Below are 26,176 nucleotides of genomic sequence, written 5' to 3'. Positions count from 1 at the left end.
GCTTCTGAGGGTAGACAATTAGTCTCTCAAAGGTTATTTCCCTGTCAGTCACCCACATGGATGACATTACAGATAGTAAAACATGCCCTCGTGAGCACCCATGCAAAAAAATGGCATTCCCATTAGAAAGTTAGCTTGTGACATGTAAAAAAAATTGAAATTACTTGTTATTTACTGCAGAATAAGTATGCATACAAAGGTCATTACTGCGAAACAAATAATCCCTGTAAGTTCGCACCTATTTCATTGTAACTTATTTATGAGTTCATATTGTGAAATACTGGTTACTAGTAAGTACCATATTTCATTTTAATTTTCCTTTAGAAAGGAATAAGGGATCCAGAAATACTTGCCTGAAGTTAGATCTGCACAGAAGGGAGGCAAAGAAGTGTAGAGGTGGAAGAGGAAGGAGAGAAACAAAGTGCAAGCCTGAAGTGAACTTATCTTGTTACCAAAACTGGTTGAAAATTGAAATTCTGCCCTCAGATAACGATGTTATTTTTATATTTGTTTTTTTCTTGAATTAAGATGAAAAGCAAAATAGCTAACCTTTTTAAACAACGCAGAATTCAAAAAACATTTCAAAATGAGTGTCAAAATATTTCTTTGTTTAGGTCAATCTGTCATTAAACTGTACTTGTATGAGTCATTGCAGTATCTGTCCCTCTCGGTCACCCGTGGACTGAGCTCTCCAGCATAGCATATCTCATCTGATGCAGCGTGGCAGTTTAGGAAGCGTAGAGACTGCACTCCATTCTGAACTTGTGAACTTGTCCAAGGAACAAGTTTTCTCATTTCTACATGATTGTATTGGTTTTATAATTGCTAAAAACTTCCTGACAGAAACTTCTACAATCAAGGGCCAGGACTGCATATTTTTCTTGTGGGATTGTTCCTTTCTTAGGTGTTCAATAAATTTTAGAAGTTAAATATAGATGAGAAAATGTGTTGATCCATTATACCCACTATGAAGAAAAACACACAGTTCTGGTAGACTCATGCTAGTAACTATTAATAATATCATGTAAATTAGTGCTGAAGTATAGGCAGCTGATTTTGAATGGGGAAATTTGTTTTCCCAGACCTCAAACTTTTAAGACATCCCCCTAATTGATACAAATTTGTTTAAATGCCCTTTTAAAGGTGATCGTAGGGGTCCAAATTGTTGTTATCTTTATTGGCAAGACATAGTACTGCAACTACTACAACAAATGGAAGTTATTTTTTTCCCGACCAAATGTTTCAGTTAGACTGAGATCAAACTACTTGATTATTTTTTGCATAAGAATTTCTGAAGCTAATTGAGCTATTCTGCGATACTACTTACTGTTTGGCTTCTTGAGATTTGCTCTGTTTCTATTGAGTACTCAGCTGGAACTACTTTCAAGGAATTTCACTGCAAGATTTTACTGCTTGTTTAATCTCTACTTGTTTCCTTTCTCTTGTTTCCCTGTGATCCTGTTTTCCACAACAGTTAATACACAATTTACTTCTTTTTTATTTGTGTAACAGATATTCTGTGACTAATCTGAAGTACTGTGGTTCTTCTATGCATATAGGTCTACCTATCTATGCATATCCCTGAGGGATGGGTGTTAGTGCTGTGTCTGGAAGTAAATTTACGTTTAGAATTGCTGCTTTGTGAATCTTGCTGTTTGATACCAAAGGAGAAATTGTTAGGTTTAGTTATGCATAACCTTCTGTAATGCTTAACGATTAAAGTAATTGTCTTCTCTTTTTCTTTTGTACCTTTCCTTTTCTTTCCATTTTTTGAATAGCTTTTTACAGCAAACATTAATTATTTTCTCTTGCTCTGACAAAGAAAGTAAAAATCTGAGGTTAATTCATTGGTTGAGCTGTGCTTACAATTTATTTGTGATGATAGATACCAAAATAAAAACCCTGTATGTTTATAACCTAGAGGAAAGGCAGGTAGAATAAAGTTGGGTGACTTGACATACTGTTTTGATAGTAGATAGTATTTGATGAAGTGATCTATAAGATGCAGGTGGGGCAGACAGCTATTTTGCAGCCTACCACATCAAAGTGTAGCTCCTGGTAGAAAGAACTGATGGGAATGAGAGAATGATAGACATTCTTCTTAATTCAGGCCTTTGAAACTTAGATAAATAATCTCAACCTATTAATAAAAGAAGAATATTGTGACCATATGTCTCATCTGTCCCATATTTGGCTTCAAAAATCATATGCTGGTACATGCACACAGACAGACTGCATTCATATATCTGGAAATTGCCAGTGGTCATAAAGTACTAACATTTTTCTTACTCTAAAATGCCACATCAGAAGAGGCTGACTACACTTTAACAACACCATATTTACTTGTTTGTTCTTACTAAAAGTTTGGATGATTATGGGTGAGATTCCTAGACTTTTAGCCCTTTCAAAAGGCATTTTTCTGTCACATCTAGTTCTTTTTTTATTCTTCTATTTATTTTGCTACAGAGCTGGCCAGCAGTGCTACTGAAATGTGTTCGTTTACCACAGTAAATAATAATTTATCAAAGTCTCATTCCAAAATAAATGAATAGTCAGATAAAATCCCAAAGGTCAGGGAAGGAAGTGAAGCAAACCACCTGGTCCTGGGGCAGCATGGGAGAAGAGGTCTCTCAGAGACACTTAAGGTGGGAATATGATGTTCCTGAACTGACTGTCAGTAGGACATCAGAGTGTTGTGAGGGCGTTGATGGAGATACTGCAGAGAGAGGAGATGGAAGGGAGTCGGTGAATCTGGAAAGATGTGTAAGGATACCCAAGAACCTGAATATAATCCAAGTTTTACATGGTTTCTGTGCGAATTGAGAGCATCTGTTGGTACTGTGCAAATCCAAAAACTGAACTAGATTCAGTTCTGATGCCCATTTTGTGAACAAAATAAGATGGGATTGACAACAGAAATCTGACTTGGGGAAGGGGTATCTTCTGGCATTAATTAGTGCATGCTATGCCAGAGTTGTGCAGATACACAGGACTGCATTCCACCTTTACAGCCCCTCTTCTCTGATTCCAAAACGATGAGGAAATTTCTCCAATTTCTGATGTAAACGAAAGCAGATTAGTTACAGTTCTGCCTTTTCACTTTGTTTCATGCTCTGGAGGTTGTTTTGTGGTCAAATATTAGTTAAATACTGGTTCTTTAAAGGCACCCATTCCACGGCCCATATATTCAGAGCTGACTCAGGTGTAGAGCTGTCTGGTCAATGCTATGTCATTTAGGTAAGCCTTGTGCTGGGGCAGATCCTTGCTACCTTTATTCTCCTTCCTAATGTATAGGAAGTCAGAAGAGCATACAGCAACAAACTTAGAGCCTGTGATTTGGGAGCAGAGTTCAATTGATTTGAAACTCCAGAGGGAACTCCACTCTAACATGATCATTTCAAGAATTGCTCGTTCCTGAAAATTGTATACATGCTACTCATTGACCAGATGATTCAAATATCAAGTCAATGTCAAGTCAATCAAGCCCTCTCACAGGGCTGGCCATGCTGGAGTGTATGCTCCTGATTGTTTTCTGTAATCTCAGTCAAGTGACTTCAGTTGTGCTACTATTAATAGGTAAGTAACATTACAAACTTTTCTAGCTTTAGTTACAGTTATTGCATTAACTTTGTAAAACAAAGATGATTATCCTGCCTGACCTTACAAGCCACAGGCCCAATCTTCGTACGGCTGAGCTGTGCTTGGGCAGGCACGTGCTTGAGGAATGTGCCAAACAGTGATGGGTGCCCTGGTGTCCCACCAGCCCCTTACACATGTGGGAGTGTGACTGAGCCCCAGCCTGACCCAGTAATACCAGTGTCTGCTGGCTCATTTCCTCCCACCAGGGAGAAATTGTCTGTTCTAGCACAGCTCTTCACTGATGACACAATTGTGTATCAGCACAAATGTTACAACTGAATTGCTTGCAAGCCAGATGTGGCTTAAGGGCTATACGTTGGCCATCCCTGTCATACAAAAACAGGGAAAGCCTGTGTCAAAACTAGAAATGCATTTTGCTGATTTAAAAAACAGAGGTTCACTTTTGCTGGGAATGCAAATGTAAACATATATGACAATCCTCAATGAAAGCTGAACTGAAAAATCTTCCTTGAATAGAATTGCTTGGGAAACTGTGCATTTGAAAATATTCATGCTTTTTTTTAAGGGCCTCAAGTAGTTTTGTGTCAGTGATGTCTTAATACTATATGTAAAACATACTAATATTGCAAAATCAGTGTGTTTTTTTTTCACTAAGACACTGTTTGCCTCCTAACCCCAAACAGATTTTGTCAGGTAGCTAATATCAACTTGTTTGTCAATAGGAGGTGTTGACTTCGATCAGTTTGGAGTTGCCCAAGCGAATGGAAAAATATATATATAAAATATATATGATGGACAACTCACAAGCCATGTTTTATGTTAAGCCATTTTTTAAAAAACCTTAGAAAATTAGTCAACATAATTTACAGAGGACCGTATTAGCTTTTTAGAAGTGTTAAAAAGCTGCTAAAAATTAAATTCATGCAGCCCTCTGGCTCTGAGACAATATATTCCATACTCTGAAGAGTCTTCTTCTGGCAGACTTAGATTTTGGGGTGGAGGGAGAGAGGAGGGGGCTGTTTTTTCTTTTTTTTAAAAATCCTTGGAGAAAATGATTTATTTTCCAAGTAATATTACATTTTTAGATGTGCACATTGATTATAAGTAAGATTTCCTGCATGAATCTCTTCTATAGAGGCTGAGAATGGTTTTCATAAAGTTAAAATTTTTCCAGTGCTATTTTTGGCATCTCTCTCAATTGCATTTAATAATGCTAGGAATAATGCGTATTAGGAAGGTCAAAGGCAAGGGGGAGAAACGAGACTTAAATTCAGGAATTCAATACGTTATAGATAAACCCTTTAAAGAGACATAGTAGCTGTAAGAAAAGTTCAAAATAGCAACAGATATAGTCAGCAAGCACCAACTGTAAGATAAGATGATGTCTGTGATACGGTGTTAATAGAATACACATTATCTAATGCTCAGGGCTATATTTTACCCAGATCATCCTTTACCCTCCTATACTGGTTTGTGTTTAGAGGGGGATAATTATAGATAAATGGTTAGACAGATGTGTGTATAGGCACACACATACGCAGAAACATAATTCTGCATTTTCTGTTACATATATATTAATAAAAGCATATCTCTGATTATATATTGGGTTCCAACAATAAAAAAATGCACTTTCCAGTCACAAAATGAGTATCCCAAAAAATGAGAAAGATTTTAAAAAAAAAAAAAAAAAAGGAAAGAAAAACACAGTAGGAAACCCGGTAATCCATTATATTTATTCTTGTAAGATATATGCCAGGAGTACATCTGTTAACGACTGTATATATAGTTTGCAATATATTCACAAACTGTTGCTGTACGTAGTTTTGTTTACATTGAAATATCTGAATACTGTCTCTAAAGATAAAAATGAAATACAGCTTTCTTCCTGTTATACATATGAATAGAGAAATGGACATGCATTTCTAATTACCATTTAGAGCAATTTTAAAACCTATTTCAAAGGTGAGAAGGATTTAATTTTATGTACACTAGATCTTAAAATCATTAAAGACTGTAAAACTGGAATTCAGAGACTGAATTTTTGAAGTAGGAAGAAACTATATTTGAATTGATTTAGATGTCTATAAAGGCAACTACACCCACATCTAGCTTGGAAATTTAATATGAAATATTTTCGTTACTGATCTAGCGTTGGTGGAAATGTTTTATGATTTTGGCATGCCTACTATCGGATTAAAATGTTAGTCCAGGTGAGGCCAAATTGTCAACTTCTGTGCCCATCGATACTTTGAGACACAAAACTGAGAGCTTAGAATGTGAAATACATTCGTTTTGTTGATTGAAATCAAGAATTAGATCAAATAATCAGCACTGATCTCAAATGAAACGTCTAGTCTAGTATATACATAAACTGATCTTGTAAAGAGCATGAAATGTTTGTGGCTGAAGATCCTTTGTTATCAGAACAGCAACCAGCATCTGGATAGGACAAGAGATGTTTAATGCCAGTCATCTCTATCTGTATTTACCGGCCACTTCATCCTGTCTGCTGATATTTCCACAAAAACAATTTCCCAGAAGCAGTGTTTTTCCAGACTAATAGTCAAGCACTTACTCATTTATTATATGTAAAGCAGAGGTTCCCTTTCCAGAGGCTTATGCTAATAAAGAGAAAACATAGAGATATTCCTACTTAGTAGGATATAGTGGATGTACCTAAAATGTTCTAAACCAGTCTCATCTCTGGCTCTACAAAACAGTGGAGGACTACTTGACAGCATTAGAGTTGACAGCCATTGCGAGATTTAGCATGTGATCATTGTGTTTTTCATGGAAACTTGGCAGAATATGACAAATTCCCTCACTCTCTTACTCTCCCTTCCTTTTTCCCATACTTTCCTACTGTATATGCAGTATCCCATTTCATAACAGCAGCAAGTCACTCCAGGCATTTATCAGGGATTATTGCGCTTCATGGGCAGTGTTATATCCAAGGCATTTAATAACCCCCAGAACTGCTTTGCCTGAAGTATCTTATTGCTAAAATGGGTCTAGCACTACTCTGTTTCTCTTCCTACCCACTGGAACAGGCATAGAGCTATGGAAAAGAGGCAAGAGGTAACAGAATTGTTATTGTTCTTGTTCACACTAAGGAGTCAAAAAAACACACACTACCTCAAAAAATAATTTAATCTAGTTTATGGGCTTGTTCCGTCTCCATGAGTTCTTGTTGACTTTGATGAGGGTCAGATTCATCCACGCTTTGCGGTATATGGTCAGCTCCTGTCAGGAACCAGCTTTAACAGAGTATCTATTGTTTGCTGTTTTGCTCTAGGTTATATTTAGTGTTAAGACAAATACAAATCTCCATTTTACCTGCTGCTGAGAAAGCATGCAGAGGCCGTAGGTTAAAGACACTAATTTAAACAATTTAGATTTTGGTCACATCGATTTGTCAGAAATTTGATGTAACGGAAAAGAGTCACCATCCTCAGTTCTTTCCATTAGAATTGTTAGAAGAGGACTAAAATGCCAGGATATACTTCAGAGGCTACATCTATATTAGAGAATCAGGCTGACTGTATGTGGAGATGAGATGAGGCACATAGCCTAGGCAAGAGCTACAGCTTTCTGTGGGCAGTTCCCAGTACGGGCAATGACCAGCCAGAAACCCTGACCGTACAGCTTTGCACCCCAAATGTTATTCTGAGTTAATTCCTCTTCTGGTTCCCTTCCTTCATTTTGGTCTTTTCCACCACGAGGATATGACATGGGAAAATCACAAAAGGAGATCACTACCTGATAGACAGTCCTTTTTACTGCCGTGCTTGTACTCATAGTTTTAGTGATGCTGTATAAAATGCTGCCTAATGTGTTTGTTAATTATCTCAAACTGTAAATACAAAGTGAATGGTTCTATTATATCCTACTTCTGCAAAGTAATGGGCTTGTACAAGTGTAAGTGGAAGCAGGATTTTGCCCTAAATCAGAAAGCTTTCACTTTGTAAAACTGTCAGGGTAAAGTTTATGTATTTTCTCTGCTTGTGCAACACCCAGCACAGTGAAGCCTCCTTTCTCTTAAAACAGTGCCCTAATAATAGAAATATTAAATAGCAATAGAAGTTAGAAGACTTTTAAAAAGTTGCAAGAAAACTACCTACCTGGAAAGGATTCAGTCACTTGCAGCAAACTGCCTTGGACTTTGTAAATATGGTGGAAAAAATAGCTTTTCCTGTTTACTCCCTGAGCTATTGTAATCCACTGGCCCTTTCTTACCTTAATTTCATCCCACTCCTAGTACAAATCCAGCTTTTTTGCTCAGACTCCGTCCTGTCTTTTGCTCAAAAATGCAATTCATACCACAAAACTTCTGTAGCTTTCACAAACTTCATGCCCATTAACTACCTGCCAAAGATATAGTAAGACTGAAAAAGTAGAAAAACATTCCTGTTTGACATAGATGTGAAAATAAGAAGCCAGGTTTTATCCTCCATCATGTTTTTATGAAATGACCTAGTCTTTTTTTATAGTTCCCTCCTTTGCATTTCAAAACTATCCAAAAATTATCCAGACTTTGACACGATGGTTTCCCTTTTATGCCTAGGAAGAATGGTAAAGGGATGCAGCAGTAGTTTTTATGTTCCATACATGCTCTTGCTAAAGCATTTTTTTAATCATTTCCATGCCTATAGAGAAGACTGATTTAGAATTTACATCACAAATAACAACGTTTCGTTTATTTGAGTAGAAGGCAAGGGTTAATTTTGCCCTTGTAAAGCAAAGCGTTCACAGAGTGCTTTGTAGAGTGTGTCTCCATGCACCAGAAAGACTGCACTCCCCTGCTGGAATGTGAAGTAGAGAAATACAGATATAAGGAAAGGGATAAACAAGCACTGAAAAGGGCAAGGGACCAGAGGGGGCTCAAAGAGCTTCTCTGTTAAATTATTTAGTGCTTTATAGCTAGAGGTGCATTCATCTGAACAAAAAGGCTGAAAAATAGCCCACTGTCATCAGCTCTAGATGGGAAAAGACCAACTTCTCAATCAGTTTATCTCTTTGAAGACTCAATTTTTCCACACTGCTCAACTTTGAGAGACCACTAACATAGAGGTTTGAAGTCAGCATTAAGGTGTCTTGACCTTCCCTGGCACCCTCTTCAGATGCCCATCAGCACTTTGTGCTCTTTTGGAGCTCTCCTAGAGGAATTTATTCCTTAGGCAGCTTGGTATGTCATCACCAGAAGGATATGGCCAGAGAAACTGTAAAATTAGTTTACGTTTTAAGGAAAACACTGAAACTTAAAATAGGAACTTGGTTGAACAGACTGTGACTCATAGAAGGAGGTTCATATTTACCATTAAGTTCTCGTCTACAGTTTTGCTACCAGAGTAACTCATCCTTCTCCACTGACAGGAGCCGCTGTGGATCGTGGAGAGCAGTTATTTGTCAGGACAGTTGTCGGGGAGACCTCTAGAGCTGCAGTTGGGCAAAGGACTCAGTTTGCAGCAGTGACCTCCTGGGTCATTTGCTCTTGTTAGGCAACAAGGATCACGTCAATCCTTCTGTTGTGACTTGGGGAACCACCAGGAGAGGCGCGGGACTGTTTGTTTTACTATTTATGGGTAAAGAGATTGGAGTTCTCTTTCTGTATGGACTATTAGACCTTTCCTTTAACATCCTCAGTAAACATCCCCCTTTGTGTAATGCATGGGTATTTTTTTGGAATATTCTTTTATTGTTTTACTGGTTCTTCTGACTACTATCAAAGCCATCCTATATATGGGAACTCTTTCAGAAGTCAAATAACACATTCATCTCATACAGGAATGCTGTATGGCAGGGACAAGAGAACCTATTTTGTCGGGCACAAGAGGCCACCATGCACAAGGTCAACATCATTCGGTATAGACATGCAAATTTTTCCTTCGGACAAGCTGATAAGCCACCTAGTGGATTGGGAGCACACAGTCAGCCAGACAATTTTCTTGGCATCCTTTGTTTCTTAGCTCCAGGAAGAGCTGAAGTATTTCTGGCATAGGCTAATAATGGATAAAAAGCATGTGAACTTCAGTGATCAGTCTCCTGCGTAAACTCCCAGGGCAAAGATGAGCAAGAAGTATATTAGAAGAGAAAAGGAGGAGAGAGAAAAAAAAACAGATCAGGCCAAGTGGGGTCTGTACTTTGTTCTTATATTTTTACTGGCAGAAATGCTGCTATAGTTTTTTGCAGAGCTTCAGAGTTCTCAATTTACTTGAATAACTCTTGGATCAAGCTATCAAAATGCAGTTTTAAAAAGCTCAAGAGATGCACAATATATGGAAATTATTATGGCAGATACTAGACAATCGCAAGATTTGTTTTAAAACTTCAGGGTCTTATAAATGGACTCTTCTGCCTTCTTAATGTTGGTACTCTGTAATTAAATCTCTGTGAAAGGTACGGGGCATGACTTTGCTGTTTATCTGTCTTAATTCTTACGGGGCATGAGTTTACAGTTTATCTGTTCTAATTCTTATTCTGCTTATGTGATTTCAGTATCACTTTATCACTGCAGTTATTAGTAAGATCATGTTTTTGTGTAATCATACATTCCAACTTTTGCCATGCAAACTGCCCTGTACTGTAAGTATTTTTTAGAGACAAGGAAGAGGGCTGCTAAAAAGGAAGAACATTTTTTTATATAAGTCAAGAAGTGCTTAGTGTATTCATTTAATTTTTCTATTTCATTGTGTGAAAATTAGGGGGGAAAAAAAAGAAGAAAGTTTCTTCTGGCATTAAGGAATATATATAAGAGTTCTAGAGTTCTTAACTTCAGGTCATGACTATGATATAAATACTTGAAATACGCATATCAAAGGGGAAAGAACAACCCAGCTTCATATTTGCACTCTATTGAGACTGAGGAAATTGGTTTTCATATTATTCTTTATGTATATATGTATATTTGATACAAATTTTTCATAGTTTCACTTAAAGTAATTGAAAAGACCTGAACTAGAAAATTAGTCAAAATGAAAAAATATATGCATTTAATATCTTCCAGGCTGAGAGCCAAATAGCCGTCTCACATATACTTATTCACACCATGAAGAGTTCCATTTAAGCCGATGGAAATACAGTGGTGTGAGATCAGTTCTTGATCTGTCAAGATCATTCACCTAAACAGTATGTAAAAGCCTTACATTTGCAAGGAAAGACAATGCCTTAATTGCTAGTGGAGGCTGGTGATATCCAAAAGTAGATAGGCAATACTGTCATAGGTCCATGATCAGAGCCAGCTCAGAGCATCTGGTAAAGATCAGAGAGTGTTAAACTCGCGTCTGTCTATGATGCAGAGCCTCATCTGTTAACTGCAATCCTGTGTACCAATTTGCACAAACAAATGCTGATTTTAAGGTCACGCGTTAAGTGGCTACTTTGCAAACTCCATTCCTTAGGTGTATCTTCGGTTTTAGTGCAGTATCAAACATTCCAGGGTAAAGAGGGATACTGTGAAATGCTTTTACGTTAACTGTAGAAGTACCCTGGTTGGACTTTCTCCTTTACACTTTTTTCCATACATGTATGTGCATGTTATTCAGCTGCATACAAAGCTCCTCCCTTTTGAGTGTCTGTAAATATAAGGACAGTACTAAATAAATAAGTGTATGTTTATATAATAAAAGTTCTCATGATGCTCCAATAATTGCTGCTGTTAATTAGAGTTACTAGAAGTGGGTTAGGAGATTCATAGCTTAGTAATATAGACTGCATTGTTTGTCAGTTTGGCTAATGCTCTTCCTGTCTTTACAATTCATGTTTATGTCAGTTATTTTCTAGTTAACAGAACCACACAATTCACAGACGTTAAAATCTAGTAACTTCTACAGTTTGTTCTCCTATGAGTATAAAGTATAGCCTCCTCTGATGCCAATTGGAAATTAGGCAACCAAAGTTGTGTACCAACATTTACAATCATTACTATGAATAGCTCTTCAAAATGCCACATTGCAACATTCTCCTAAGCAAGCAAGCAAGCAAGATACAAGCAGGCAAACCATGTATGCAGTAAAATAATCTCACTAATTAATAAAGCCTTAATCAGAGTCTCTGCTGAAGGTCTGCTCTGGGTGCCTACTAATGCCAGGGTATGGTTTCAGCAATTAAATGCCTGAAGAGAAGACTCTAGGTTCTGAGGGGTTTTGTGCAGGTAGTTGAGTTGTGATGCCCCCATGGCTGGCAGTGCCACAGAGGCAGGCAGAACCCCTGCAGTCCCTATCCTCCCTTCCACTTATGGGGCACCTTTTTGGTGGGGAAGAGCGTGAGAGAATCCACTATTATTCTCAGCTCAGAGCAAGGATGCTTACCAGGCAGAGGCTGAGGCATGCCAAAACCTGCAAATCAGGACAATATTTTTTTTAGTTGTCTGGCCAGACAAAATGCAACAATATAATATAGTTAAGGCAAGGGCGTAACTTGCCTCCCAGTGCTGTGAGAAGTGGGGGTAGCACAGACAAAATTTGGCAGGCGTGGGATGCCACAGCACTTAGTCTGACTAACTTCCTTTACGGTATGAACTGTCCTGATTAATTCAGGCAGTCCCAGAACCTGCCTCTGCACGGGGGTCAGGAGGGCTGCCTGCTGCTTACTGCCAGTGCTGCTGGCCCTGCTTGTCAGCCGGCGCCTTGCTCAGACGCCCAGAGACTTTCCTGTTCATTCCAGCAGATCATCTGTGCTGCAGGGGGGCAGGCGAGACAGGGAGAAGGGGCACTGGGAATAGAGCTGCTGTTTGGGGTAAAAGCATCAGGCAGGGTCCTGAGAAACAGAGAGGGATTTTGGAAAGCCAGCAGAATGGCAAGATAAAGAAAGAGCTGCACTCTAAGCAGATTGTATCCAACAGAAGCCATTTGTGGCCTTGATTTTTAGAAGCTAAAATCCTCTTGGAATTGAACTTATATTGAAGCTGCTTACTGCAAAGCTGAAAGGCCCTGTCTAATCCTTTTGTTGCTTTATCAGGTTGTTCTGGGAAAACAATTGCTTAATATGTTATGTGGAGATCAGTTTTGACAGTATTATGTTAATACTGGTCTCAGGACAGATATCAGCAGAGGCAAAAATGTTGCATAGGAAAAGTTACCTCATAACAGAATTCTACATAGTAAGTTTTGTAGTTAGATTTATATGCTGAGAAATCAAGTAATCACTGATGTTTCATGCGAGTGTCTCCAAAGCTTGGATTTAACTGGATCATATCAACTGAGGGAGAAAAAACAGAAACAGCTTTCTAAAGCTGGAAAAAACAGGACAGGACAGGAGTACAGTACAGGAAGAAATGATGTGTGATGCACATGACATCTGATTTCAATATGATGACTTTTTCCGCTCTCTTTGAAAGTGTATCTGGAGTATGCCATTTGTTTCAATGTCCACGGATTACTTGATTATTAAATTAAACATGACCTCTGTTTCTATCAACTTCGGAAAGAACTGCTGCTTTTGTAACTTTATAGATGGTTTTGTCAAGTAGATTTACAACCAATCTATTCAAATAATTCTTATTATCTTCAAAAGTTATTCCAATAAGTCTGGCACCTTGCAGTAGCTTTGTACCTTTGTTGTAATTTAAGTGAAGAGTTGGGAGATCATTGTTTCTTTTTCTCATTCTGAGATACAGTCTCTATCCTTACCCCTGTCTATTTCTTTCGTGGTATTTTGGCTGCCAGTTTTAGTTCCTTGGACAGCGCTGTGGTCTTTGAAGTCAGAAGAAGAATATATTTTTCCACATGATCAATAGGCATTTGGCCACCAAGTCTCCACAACACTATGTTTAAAAATAATTACAAAAGTTTCCTGAGAGAGGACAGAATAAATTCTCAAATGGTTAGGCGTTCATCAGATGAGATACAGATAAGCAGATGAAATAGGGAGGAAAAAAACCTGGATCAAACTGCTACGGCATCAAATATTTATGCTTTTACTTTAAATTTTTTTGCAGGATGAGTTAACACTTGGCTCATTTGTACTGTATATTTGGGGATTTTTTAATACTGTTCCTCTTTTCTGTTTAATAACAAGTGCTGAAATGCGATCACCTCCCCCTAAATTGCCGTGCTATCAATACACGCATACTAGTGGTGACTGGCATGCAGAACTGAAAGCCATCTTGTCCAGCGGATTGGCATGGCTCTGACAGCGTAGGATCCATGGGCTCGGTGTGTCAGCCTAGGTCAAACACTAACAGTCAAGAAAACACAGGAAACTAAAAGACAAATGCAAATTGGAGTAGGGGGAGGAGCAGAGAAGCATGAGAAAAACAAAGATGGGACTCAAAAAAAATCTGTAGTTCATGTGACGCTTGAAGTGTAGATGGAGCTGGTGATGGACATCTGGCAGATGAACAGGTCAGAGCAGAAGAAAAATCTGGAAATGTTGCAGTGAGTGTGCAGGGAAAGCACCAAATAGGGAATGAGTTATTTATTGCTACTAAGAGTTACTATGCCTCATAGCAGTTGGTTCCTGCTATGAGTACGTGTAATGATGCACTAGAAGTGCAGGTTGATAATGACTGCAGTGTATCCTTCCAGGGAAGGCTACAAATGGACAGATTTACTAGAGGGAGGTACACTGCAGCTATGATTTGCTTGAAAGCCAGCGAGATGGAATGTTGTAAACACCTGATATCTTTTTATGAATAGCATATATTTGAAAAAAAATGCAGGAATTATACTTTAATTAAAGTTCTCCCATTTTAGATAACTCATTTCTTTCATTTAATACAGATCCATGATACCATGGATCATATCCTCACACTCCTACAAATGCAAAAATTAAGTACGGTTTTTTAGTGTAACTACTTAGCAGAAGTAAGGGATCTAGTATGAATTACTAAAAGGATGAATAACTGCAGTAAAGTCTATCAAAATTTGTAGTTGTTTTTAATGATGAGAGCGCATCAGGAATATGTGAGATAGGGGAATAAAATAAGAATTAATATGGCACTCTACCCCACAATGTAGTTTCTGTCTCTTAATTTGGCCTCCTGTTCTGCAGTTGGAGATCTCTGTTTAGTCCCTATAAACCAATGAGGCTCTGCAACTAGACTGAGACCATCCTTTACACGTATGGACTAGGAGATCACATCTTAGCAAATGGCAAACATCAAATGGTACAAAGTTTGATTCTGAAATGTGAAGGTGTGTTCATCCCTAGAAATCAGTGTGGCAGCCTCAGGAAATCGGTCTTTTATAAATCCGGTTCTTCCAGGGTCTGGATAAAATCCAGGAATCTGCAAGAACAGCATCTTTTGCTATATTAAATTATAGGAAATATACAGGGTTCAGAAATTGAAAGCAAGGCTAACCAAACTGTTTTCAGGCTTTAAAAATTGTTTGAAGTGTGACTTGAATTTGGAGGAAGTTTTCAACTCTTTCATTTCAATTCATGTCAATTTTATATATTTTACTTAGTGTGTGCATGTTTTATTTCATTAATTAAATTCCCATTATAGTCTTTTCATACATGCAACTGCACTTGGATATTTAATTTATCTTGTAAGTAGTTGTGCTAAAACAACAGCTTTAGTTATGTGTGAAGAGTTATGCATGCACGCTAACAAAATCCAAAGAAACGATGAAAAGTGAAAAAATCAAACCAAAACAAATGACAAGGATTTCCGGTTCCTCCCAAATATTTTTCTTGGGCTCTCATTCTTACTCCCATATGAGAAATATTCACGGTAGGTAGAGAGGAAAGTCCTTAAGGCAAATACTGCCATCTAGAGAAAAGCAGACAGAAGGTGCATAATTTTTTAGTGATGTGACTTTTATTTCCAGGGGGCCCCAGGAGAAGCTGGGTAAAGAGTCCAGAAGAATGGACTGCAGTGCCAGAGGTGGGAGCCATTTGCATGCCCATCGGCCAATTGTTGACTATAAACAGTCGGGTAATTCCTACAGAGTTGGAGCAAAAAAGAGTGAGAAAATCTTCACAATGGGTTTTGAGTTTGTATCAGGAATACTGAATAGCTCTCCCTTAGCCAGTTAAAATTATTTCATGATTGCAGAGTTTTTCCCTTTTCTTCCTTCTTTTTTTCTAAGAAAAGCTTTTATTCTAAATATATTTTGTTTAAAGGAAGTTTGCATTATTTGCTGTCTGTTGTTCATTTGCCTCTCTTTTTCATGTCACAAAGCCTGTCTCTTTACTCTTCAGCTGGTTTTGAGAATTAGGATTGCAAAACAGAATGACAAGCACAAAGAAACCACTGAAAATACCTGAAAGACAAGAAAGAAAAGTGAGGATTTACCCTGTCTCAGTGTATTATGTGTATAGCTATATAAACATCCCAGTGTGTTCAGACTGAGCTATGCATACTATGCCTGAATGGCAAAAATGTATTCTCCTAGGTACTTTCAAAACTCTACTTGCAGTAGCATTTCTCTGAGCATAACGAAGACGACTCATTAGGAACTAGTGGGTTAGAAGGAGCCTAAAAATAACTCTACACGTGCTCAGCTTTGTTATGCCCATTTATTTCTCTGAAATTATTTGGACAGTTAACCACATGAGTGATTCAGAGTTCCAGTTTGAAATGTTCAAATGAATAAACGCAGTAAAAATAAGGGGGACTTAATACATCACAAATGTACTTTTGATCTAATATAGACAAATATATTTCAATGTCAGTATGTAAACCAGTGTAATGAGATGGCCAGTTCTTTCTAGCATATATTTTTAAATGACCAGTTTTCTGTAACAAGGTAAGTTGTTAATGGTGCAATATGTTTTGTCCTAGTAAAGATACGGGTAGACAGCATGTGAGAAAGAAAATAAGGCAAATTCTGTGCCTGTCCTCTGAAGTACCCAAGTAATGGCTGCAGTCTGAGAGTTCAGGAGAGCTTACACGCTTCTCCAGAAGTGCTATCCTACAAGTGCAAAAGGTTAGGGTATGGGAGAACTATAATTTGTTCCAAGTATATGTGTATTTGCTGAGAAGTGTGCTACAAGGTGGAAGCGTTTGTATTTTCATCTGGAAATTGTGAAGGGGCTGGAGGCCCTCTGAAGAAGCGCTAATAATCATTCCTATATTTTATGTATGTATTTATAACATATATAATGCTAGCAGGTTCCCTGTGGCTCAGGAATTGCTGAGGTTCAGGGAAAGATGTTTCTCTTTAATTTCCATGCAAACTAAAAATGTAGAAATATAATGAGATGTAATGAACTCATAATATATCGTTTTACAAAGCAATACTGTTTTTAAATATTAGTTGATAAGGGGGACATTTTCTTAGCAGTTCTAATGTATGTTGGCATCAGCACTATTTTCCATCTGGAAATATTTTTATCCTCCATATTTCCTATCCAACGTTTTCCTGCAGTACGATTATATTGTAAATTACTTGAGTATAATCTATGTACAATATGATGGAATCGGAGGAAGGCTCGCTTTGCCATGCACCATAAAGTCTTCTGGAATCACAGAACGGATTCTTTCTCTCTCCACACCTCTTCCTAGGCTTTTGATGCTGACACTTGTATCCAAAAGCCTAGATAGATTAACTTTACTTTTCCTCTGTTCTTCTACATATGCTGTTAGTTGGGCTTTAAGTGTCAGACAATAACTGTCGCGGCACAAAAGGAGTGTTTGCCAGCCATTTTTATTTCATTGATGAGGAGGCCTCAGGTTTGAAGTTGTGATACAGGAAGCTCAAGCTATTCCTTTAACTATACCACAAATACAATGTGTTTTTAAATATATTTTTATCTCTGGCTGCCATAGAGGATTAGAGAAATGAAATAAAGGTTTTATAGTGATACAAGGAGATATTTTGAAGTGACGGTTCCATATGTTACAAAAAAAAGAAAAGAAAAGAAAATCGCAGGTGCCTGAATACAATGGGAAGTTTCTGAGTTTTCACAAACATATAAAAACTTTCCCTGCTTTCATAAAATTGCCCACGGCACTCGGCTTTTTTTCTAGCATATGGTACTGTCTGTAAAGCACTTCAGCCTTCCAGAATGCCAGTGATGCAAATAGAATCCTGCATTCCTGCTATGGGATATTTTTTGCTCTTCTTTAGCTTTATTTATTTGCTTTGCCAGATCTTCTTCTCACAGCTCTTCTGTTCAGTATAATCAGTGGTTTGTTATGACTAGGGAGAGTGGTATTCTAGAAAAAACAAGAGGGGAACAAATTAGTTAAGATAGATTAAGAGTGGGTTTGAAGCAAGTCAAACTTCAAATTGTTTATGAGATTTTGAAAATTCAATTAGGATCTTTCTTCTTCGTCTTCATGTTTGGTTCTAAGTGTTAGATTCCCTGACTAGGGGAGTATTCGGTATTTTGCAGGTTCTTATTTAATTTGAATATTTGGCCACCACCTTTGGGTCCTTCTAGGATTAAAATCCTATCCTAGGGTATGTTTGTTTCTTTAATTCTTGGCTCTTAGCATATTATCGGACTGGTCAAGATTAGGTATACTACTTTAGGGTGAAAAAAAGCTTTGTTTTCCACTAGTAGCCTTTTTATTAGGGACAAGGGTGAAGGCCATGGTGGATGGATACGGAAATAGATATGAATCCCTGAGCCAGTCCTAGTCACACACAATAGAATTGCTTAAGGGAGGCTGGAATTCAGCCTAATAAGTGATGCTTATATTGTAAATATAATAACTAATATACTATTGTAATTATAATAACTAATAATTCTGTCTGTTATTAGCATATGTGTCTCTATTTTGCTGAGAAGTCTATGTAGCTAAAAACTGCATAGGATGCACTACAAATACATTTCTCCTTAATTCCAATACAAGGACCTCAAAGTTGCACAGATTTTTAATGCCTGAGATTCATCAGTTACAAGATAAAAACTTGATATCACAAGGAGTCAGTGGAAAATTTGCCACAGATTTAATGAACTACAGCTTCATTATCCAGGGGGCTTTTGTGTTACTGTGTTTTCAAACATACTTTGCAATAGCTTTCCAGACAAGGCTGTCTCATCTGGAATCCAGTTTGCGCTAAAACCTGCCAACTTGAAAAGTCTTATTTCTAACATCTCTGTACTGTTGAGAGAGTGGAGATGGATTCAGTACAAACTCAGGACTAAACTTGATTTAATTGAAATTTTCCATAAATTAAGAGCTTTGAATTAAAAGAATCATACATTCTATTTTAGAAATCCATAGGATGGTATAAAAAAACCCCGTAACTTCCTACTAGGCTCTCTGGGCATATCTGCAATGACTTTTAAGTGACCTTTTGCTAGAAATAAATGGGGCATATGGCAGTGCCTATATACAGATGTAGGCATGCACAAATGTACACATACATTAAATAACATGCAACTGTCAAATATGTTTGATATATTTGGCATCAACATCAGTAAGTTTCCTCCCCTATGCTTGCTCCAGAAAAGCTTACTACATCTAATGTCAAGCTCTTCCCTTCTCTTCCACTCTCTTCTGCATCTAGGGAGGCAGAAATTGTTTAAGGTCAGGTAGTGACAGAGAATTTTTCTAGGGAGCATATTACATTTTGTTTTACGTTTTGCTCTTTAAGGTACTGCTTATTGTTGAGAAAAGGGACTCATATTTATTTTGTATAAATATAATTTAAAAAGCTAAAGTACATTCCTAAAAGTATCCATTTATACTTAATAAACATGTTTGCCTCTTACATTAGCAGTCCTGGGTTCCGGTCCTGATGGGGTTTTATTTTTCATTCACTGATGTATTATAATGGCATAGTCTTACTTTTTTTTCACTGAAGAAAACATACTACCCTGGTCACATCAATTAGATCTGTTCATAAATAAGAAACATTTAAAAACAGATGAAAGAAATCAGAAGATCACTTTAACGGTAGTTCATAATGGGCCATTTTACTGAAGTATACTTTAAGAGGCCATCTTGTGTACTAAAGGGCTTTTCTTTGTTAATATAACACAAAGCACAACACTCTCTGCAAACTCAGTGTTACTAAACAGTGATGTGGAGCCACAAGAGCAGTGGTAGTTTATATCTCTTTTTTCCTACGCATCATAATTGGACAGTAATGTAAGTCTGAAGATATAAATGAAACTGCAGTGAGAACTGAATTATGGCAGCAGACAGGATCTGGAATCTGTTGAAAACCAGAGATGAAGACACTTAATTTTGGAACAAGCAGTACAAAATCCTAACTAGTTGGGACATTGATTTTAATTTGCCTAAAAGATGGAAATATAAATAGAATATAAATTCCTAACAGTATTCCGAAGTGCTAGGTTCAATACTGACATTTGGGGAGATCCTCCAAGGCCAAGAACACCTGTCTTACTAGACATAAGCATGTCTTGTTTAATAACCCTTTTCAGAGACATGTGGTTTTGGTCTAGTTTTTCAGCTGTTTTGTTCTTTTTACTAGACTGACCCTTTCTGTCCATGCTAGATTCTTTGGGGATGTATAGTCTACACCATTGTGTAACAATGTTATTCCACCCAATCAGATGCTGATTATCACAGACTAACCTACCGCAAAGACTTGTGATAGGGGTTCTCCACCTCTCTCTAGAAAATGTAGCAATAGGAATGATTTGTTGACAGGTTTCAAAAGGATCCTCAGCTCTTCTGAAAAAAAGATGAATCAGTGAAATTCAAAAGAATATTCTACTTTCTGCAAACAAATCAGTTTGTCCTGTATCTTGAACTATGCCCCCCAGTCATTCCTAAACCATTGTTGTTACCTGATTTGATTGTCCAGTGACTTATGCAAACCTTCTGTTTGTGCTGTGCATGCTTAATGTTTGGTTTCCATCTATCATGATTTTACCTTTCTCCTGAATGATAAACGTTGCATTCGGCTAATAGAAAGAGCTATAAAAATTAACCTAGTTAACTTTTATTAGCTTGTTTTGGTCAATTACAAACAGGGTGCGGCAAGACGCACCCCTGACCTGAGCACCTTCATCATCAACTTCGGTCATGTGACATGCCTGCCATATGCGAGTAGATAGGTATGGCTGATGTCTAAGTGCTGTTTCAAAAACATATGAATTAGGAATGTCTCTCACTCATAGTAAAACCTTACCTGAATGTGAATGAGCTGTGATTTCCATGGTCTGCAAAGCAGGCCAGTCTAGAATAGCTTCCCATACCGCAAGGAAGAGTGCTTTTACGGAGCTGGACAACGAATGTTTTTTTGTTTGGACCTATTGTCCATTGTAGTCTAGAAGACATAATATTGCATACACACTAGAATTTATGGTCAAATACAGATATCTACATCTAAGCTTCTGGCTCTTTGAATGCTCAGTGGAAAGTAATGAATGCACGTCATCTCAGTCTGAAATACCTATCTAAAATACATCAGATGAGTAACATATGAAGATTGCCTATAACTGTTTACTGACTATGGGGAGTAAGTAGATTGTCTACTGATCTCCAGTGTGGACATCTTAAGTCAGGTGAGTTGAATCCCATCCATTAAGCCTTTGTTAGGCCTATTAATACAGTAGCATCTCCAGAGAAGATATGTCACCACAGTCAAAGTATCTCTAGAACCCTGCTACGTTTTTTCCTTTTATCAAGCTAAACTGCTGGGGATGGGAGAAGTCTCTTTCAGAACATATACCATATTTTTGGTCTATTTCTTCACGGGTATTGCCACCATATTTTTAAAAATGTAAATTAGAAGTGCTTTCAGTTTCCTCTGAGGTTGCAGAGCAGGACTGGTATGCAAGGAACAGCCTGTGCTCTGTGGATCATTAAGCTACCTACAAATATCTTGACTTGATCTATGGGCAATAAAGCCTAATCTCAGGGTCTGGCCCATAATGACCACTATTTCTCATGCTTCAGAAAAAAAAGAAAAGATTTCCTTTCTACTTGCAGGTAGATGCTTGCTACAGATACTCACTGATGAAGCCCAAATTAAGGGAATCACTAGAGGCAGGAAACCTAACTTTGGCAAAATGCAGACAAACTGCCAAGCCCTTCCTCACTCACTCCTCCTTGAGGCAAGACTCCCATTGCTGCAAAAAGGACATGTTGCCTAAAAAGATGTTTCAGGATTTGATCCTGGACTGTCATCTTGTATTTCAAAAACAAATTAAGAGATGGATGCTTCTGGTTCTAAAGAGAGAAAAACTAAAGCGCAACTTAGTTTGTCAGGTGGCAGAAAATGCTGAATATCATTAAAGACAGATTTCAATATGACGTCCACAAAATTAGACAATATTGCTTCTAAAGAAGTAGCTAAAAGCAGCAAAGATAAATTTAAGCAATTAAAAAATCAGTATCAACTTAAAATATTTTTCCTGCATTAGAGATAATACTACATTGTCCCAAATTATATGTAAACTCCAGTGGAAGTAAATTCATGTGATGTTACAGAGAAAAAAATAACATGCTGGATTGAGGAAAGGGTTTTTTGCAGCTTTCAGAAATTCTAGGAGATTGATTTTAAAAACTTATTTCAGAATAAATTTAAATGTCCTGTAACTTATTTTGATCCAGGTGGATCGATATGAGATAACTTTAACTTAACAGTAACTTTTATCTACTGCAGATTTCTTAGATGTTTTGCCAGTCAGTTCTACAGTGAACTAATGTATTATTCGGCAAGCATAAACAGCTTAGCAAAATCATGGAGCTAGCATGCTAAACGAAGGCTGTTTTGACGTGACTCAGAAATAAAAGTGTATTTAATGCAGACTAATTTTTCCCCTCTGTTAAACAGGCAGATATATGCAATTCTTAGGATTTTAGAAAATGGAGGCTTCAATTACAAAATGAGCATATACATGTGCATGGTTTGGTGTTTTTTAAGGCTTGGGCTAAATGTCCCAGCATTAATGCACAGATGAACTGACTCACTGAATTTCTCACCGAATAACCCTATTCTCACATTCCTCTCCTCCCCCAACATTGCCAAATGTGTCTGTAGTTTGATGGCATCTTTCCAGAGAGCGATGAACAGGTCAGATCAGCAACCAACTTTTTATCCATTGACATACAGACTGACTGATGGAAACTTCTAACAGCCTTAAGACTTTAAGCCTCAGTACAAGAGTTTACATCAGACCCTTCACAAAAGGGGAAAGCCGTTTAATCCTAGAAACTGTTAAAACTTCCCACAAGACAAAATAAACTACTGTGGTATAGGGTTTGTGTATTCTATTTATTATTTCTAAACAATTCTGTATGAAAGATAATAAACTTAAATCTCTGTGTGTTTTTTATATTTAATCTGGCATTGGTACTTGAGTGATCTGCTTCAGATGGCAAGACTTTTATTCTCTGCCACTCGTAGCTTTTCCTATCAGTGCCTCCACTTGTCAGGTAGTGTTGAAAATCTTCCTCTCTCATTTCATTGCGAAAGGATGATTTTTTTAAAAAGCTTAGTAATTCTGTGTTACAATCTGAAGTTTAATTTCCAGCTAACAGTTATTTTTAAGAAAATTCTGAACTTATTTCCTATATTATTATCTTAATACAAAATTCTCTATGAATTTTCAAATCTCTGTGTATTCAGTGAAATAATTTTGCGTTACAGTCTATGAACTCTACGAGGCCTAAGTGAGAACCCATGTGGGCAGCACCTATTGCGTGTTTCTAATCACAAATGCAAAAGCTACCTTGCATTCTGCTTGTCACTCAGCCACCACAGCCATACTACTGCCAGCCTGCAGTTGATCACTGCTAAAAGTGGACATGATTTTCTTTTTTTGCTTAAGCTCAGTTTTCCCTTCCAAAAAGCTGGAAGGACTTTCAGTACCTTTTACCATGTGTAGCTCTAGGGAGTAGATGAGAGCATACAATTTCCTACGAGGTGCAGACATTAACAGAGGATTGTAATTATTGCTAAAAAGTTCGGTAGAAGCACGTGCCTTACTGGATGGGGAGCTGATGAATAAATTCACACTATTCAGAGTTTTTTAAAGCCAACAAGTACACATGAACTACTGAAACTTTTGAAAATCTATATTAAAAATTAAAATGTTGTGTTAGTCATCCACACATTCAAAAATGACAGAGCTTTTACAAAATCCATCATTTGCATTAGTTTACAGTTTAATATAGAGTCGTATATCATCATTTGAAATCTAAGCAGGCATACAGCATCGTTTGAAGGCCAATTTAACAGAACTGTACAATTCCTGACATCTTAATTCTCATGCTATAGAAATAAAAATATGTCTTAGATAAAGAATTTGCTGTCCATTTTTAAAGCTTTTTGTTTGTTCATTTTCACTCAGCCTAGGCCTCATTTACCACAGGATTTGTGCGGGATCCTTCTGGAGTGCCTCAGAGTTGTTAAGTGACAATCTAAAAGCCGATTTAGGATTAGCTAGCTTAACCAGGTGAACTGAGGGTTTCACTTTGATTGGGTAGAAAAGCCATAGCTGTGCTTGGAAGTCCATATTGTGATACTGAAGGGCTTTATCAACATCCTGAGAGGAGTGCATTCAGAATAGGTGATGATGCGAATCTCACTAATCAGTGAAGGATTATCTGAGGCTCAAAGCTATACTGCTTCTAATTCCTTCTCCATGACGCTCTTCATGCACTGCAAAATGATCTAGTGCAACACCAGAAGTATAAATATTAGATGAGACTCTTCAGTATCTTAATTAGCACTTTCTAAGGGAGCGGTTCCTGAACAGCCAGAGGTAATCAGATGATAAAAAAAAAAAAAAAAGGCAAATTCAGATGATTTCATATGCACAGTAACACAGTAAGTGATACCACAGTAAGAGATAAATAAAAACAGTGCCAGCATAAACTGCTATGCCAAATTATTGACAGGATTTAGTGTCTCTAGTTACACTATTATTGCTTTGAAGACAGTGAGTCTGCATGGTTTTTTTTTTCTTTCTGAAATATGCAGAATTCTCCATAGCCAGACTGCCTCTGTATGGTTTGGGAGTGTACTCATGCCCTGCATGATCATTTAAAATGGCTTTCCCTATATATATTGTTCAGCAGAAAAAAACAGGAAGAAAATTCAGGAAACACTGAATGCGAGTGGTGTTGGTGTTTTTTTTTCTCCAGTGCATTTAACGTAGAGTAACAGGCTGTGAAACATGGGGCTAATAACAAAACAAAATTGCCATTTCCTACCACAGCTTTGTCAAAATTTTGTGCTTGGCCTTATAGTAAATGACAGGTTTTTTGAATTAAAAAGTATGTACATATTTTAGTGGAGTCTATTCCCAGTTTTGTATTGGTAAAACAAGAGCTTCCCTAGTTTGCTTCACTACACACGTTGTCAAAATGACAGAACAAGATATCTTTAATTCCTAACATCCAATTAGGTCTAGTATCTACAAGACCACCAACAGAGCAAGGGATTGCTTCCCAGCACTTGTAACATTTTATATTCTTAGGTCTCCCTGGCTTCTCACCATCCGCATTTTAGTATGCTGGCCTGTAAGAAAAGAGTACTTACCAAGCATTGACAGCTTTTAAAACATGCTGTTTATTAGACACTCTCTCTCTCTATCTCTCTCTCCTCCCCACTTAATTTTAAATAAGTTATAGAGGAAAGACGGGCCATGAATAAAACCCCAGATTTGAGTAATCCAAACTACTGAAGAAACACAAATGCAGCTTCTTATTTTGCAATATGGGATCGTCCATGGGCTATCTCCTTATAAAATCTTTCAAAGAATATTTGGAGTTTTTCATATTATGAGTTTTTGGTTCAGTTTACACTTAATGTAAATGAAGCTTTAAAAAAATTGGTATTGTGATTCTACCAGAAAAATGTCAGTACTCCTTATCAAGCACATCTATTTAAAGTCTAGAGGAAATAAAAATGGAAAGCATCTCATATGAAGAGAGTTTTAGTTTAAGATTAAACTGTAATGCTCAACTTAAGATTATATTCCTATAGGTACTTCTGCTCACCATGTGAAGTACACGCTTTCAAATGGGCTTGCAATATTTCTGTGGAAAGCAATAAAATAAACATCTTACAAATAAGAGCTGTTAAACACAAGTAATGTATTTCATTTTAATACTGTTTTCAAAACCAGATAGCAAGGTTTTATCTCCTGCTTTCTATGATACCTAGAAAACATACATCCAGGTAGACTTCAGATATTGTGTCAGAGGGCTTCCATTTCTATCACTCCTTAATGATGAATGAGGTGGTTCTTCTAAACAAATAAGCACTTCAGAGAGTTACCCTTGACAGGGCTGTTAATCCTGGGAGCCTGCCTTATCATTGTAGAATTGAAGGGCTGAAGTTGTACAGTATCCCTGTACTGCCTGTCTCTTACGCGGCTGCTCTGGCTGGAAGTTGGGACATAACTATTTCACATCTTACATGGAAAGCCATGCTCAGTGCTTCTGTTCTGGTGTGCTCGCAGATAGAGGGGCTTATCATCCTAGCAAGCACTGGGCCTCTTACTATCTGGCTGAATTTCTCGTTCAGATGCGTGTGTTACAGTGGTCTCCCTTCAGTGTTGTGTTGTTTCCTTTGCAGTCTTTCTTTACCAAACACAATGAATTGTAGACTATAGTACAAAGCATACCTTGAGCATTACTGAGCGTCATGGCAAGTCAAATCACACTCTCATTTGTCACAAATGTATTAAAGATGTGACCCTTAAGCACAATAGGACTTCACAAAATGGCAACTTTGAAGAAATGCAG

The 26,176-nt window shown here is 37.4% G+C and overlaps 1 non-coding gene across 1 annotated transcript in view; it reads left to right on the top strand.

Moving 5' to 3' along the window:
* The first annotated feature begins 3,146 nt into the window (after window positions 1-3,146).
* The window catches only part of FAM241A (family with sequence similarity 241 member A), a 161,988-nt gene continuing 138,958 nt past the window's right edge, over window positions 3,147-26,176 (top strand). The window contains exon 1 of the transcript XR_011140876.1: window positions 3,147-3,576. This is a non-coding gene — a transcript (family with sequence similarity 241 member A). The remainder of the gene's footprint in view (window positions 3,577-26,176) is intronic.

This window comes from Struthio camelus, chromosome 4 (genome assembly GCF_040807025.1).
Source record: "Struthio camelus isolate bStrCam1 chromosome 4, bStrCam1.hap1, whole genome shotgun sequence".
Taxonomy (NCBI): domain Eukaryota; kingdom Metazoa; phylum Chordata; class Aves; order Struthioniformes; family Struthionidae; genus Struthio; species Struthio camelus.
Note: the sequence above shows the minus strand (reverse complement) of the source record. Positions and strands in the feature narration are given on the sequence as shown.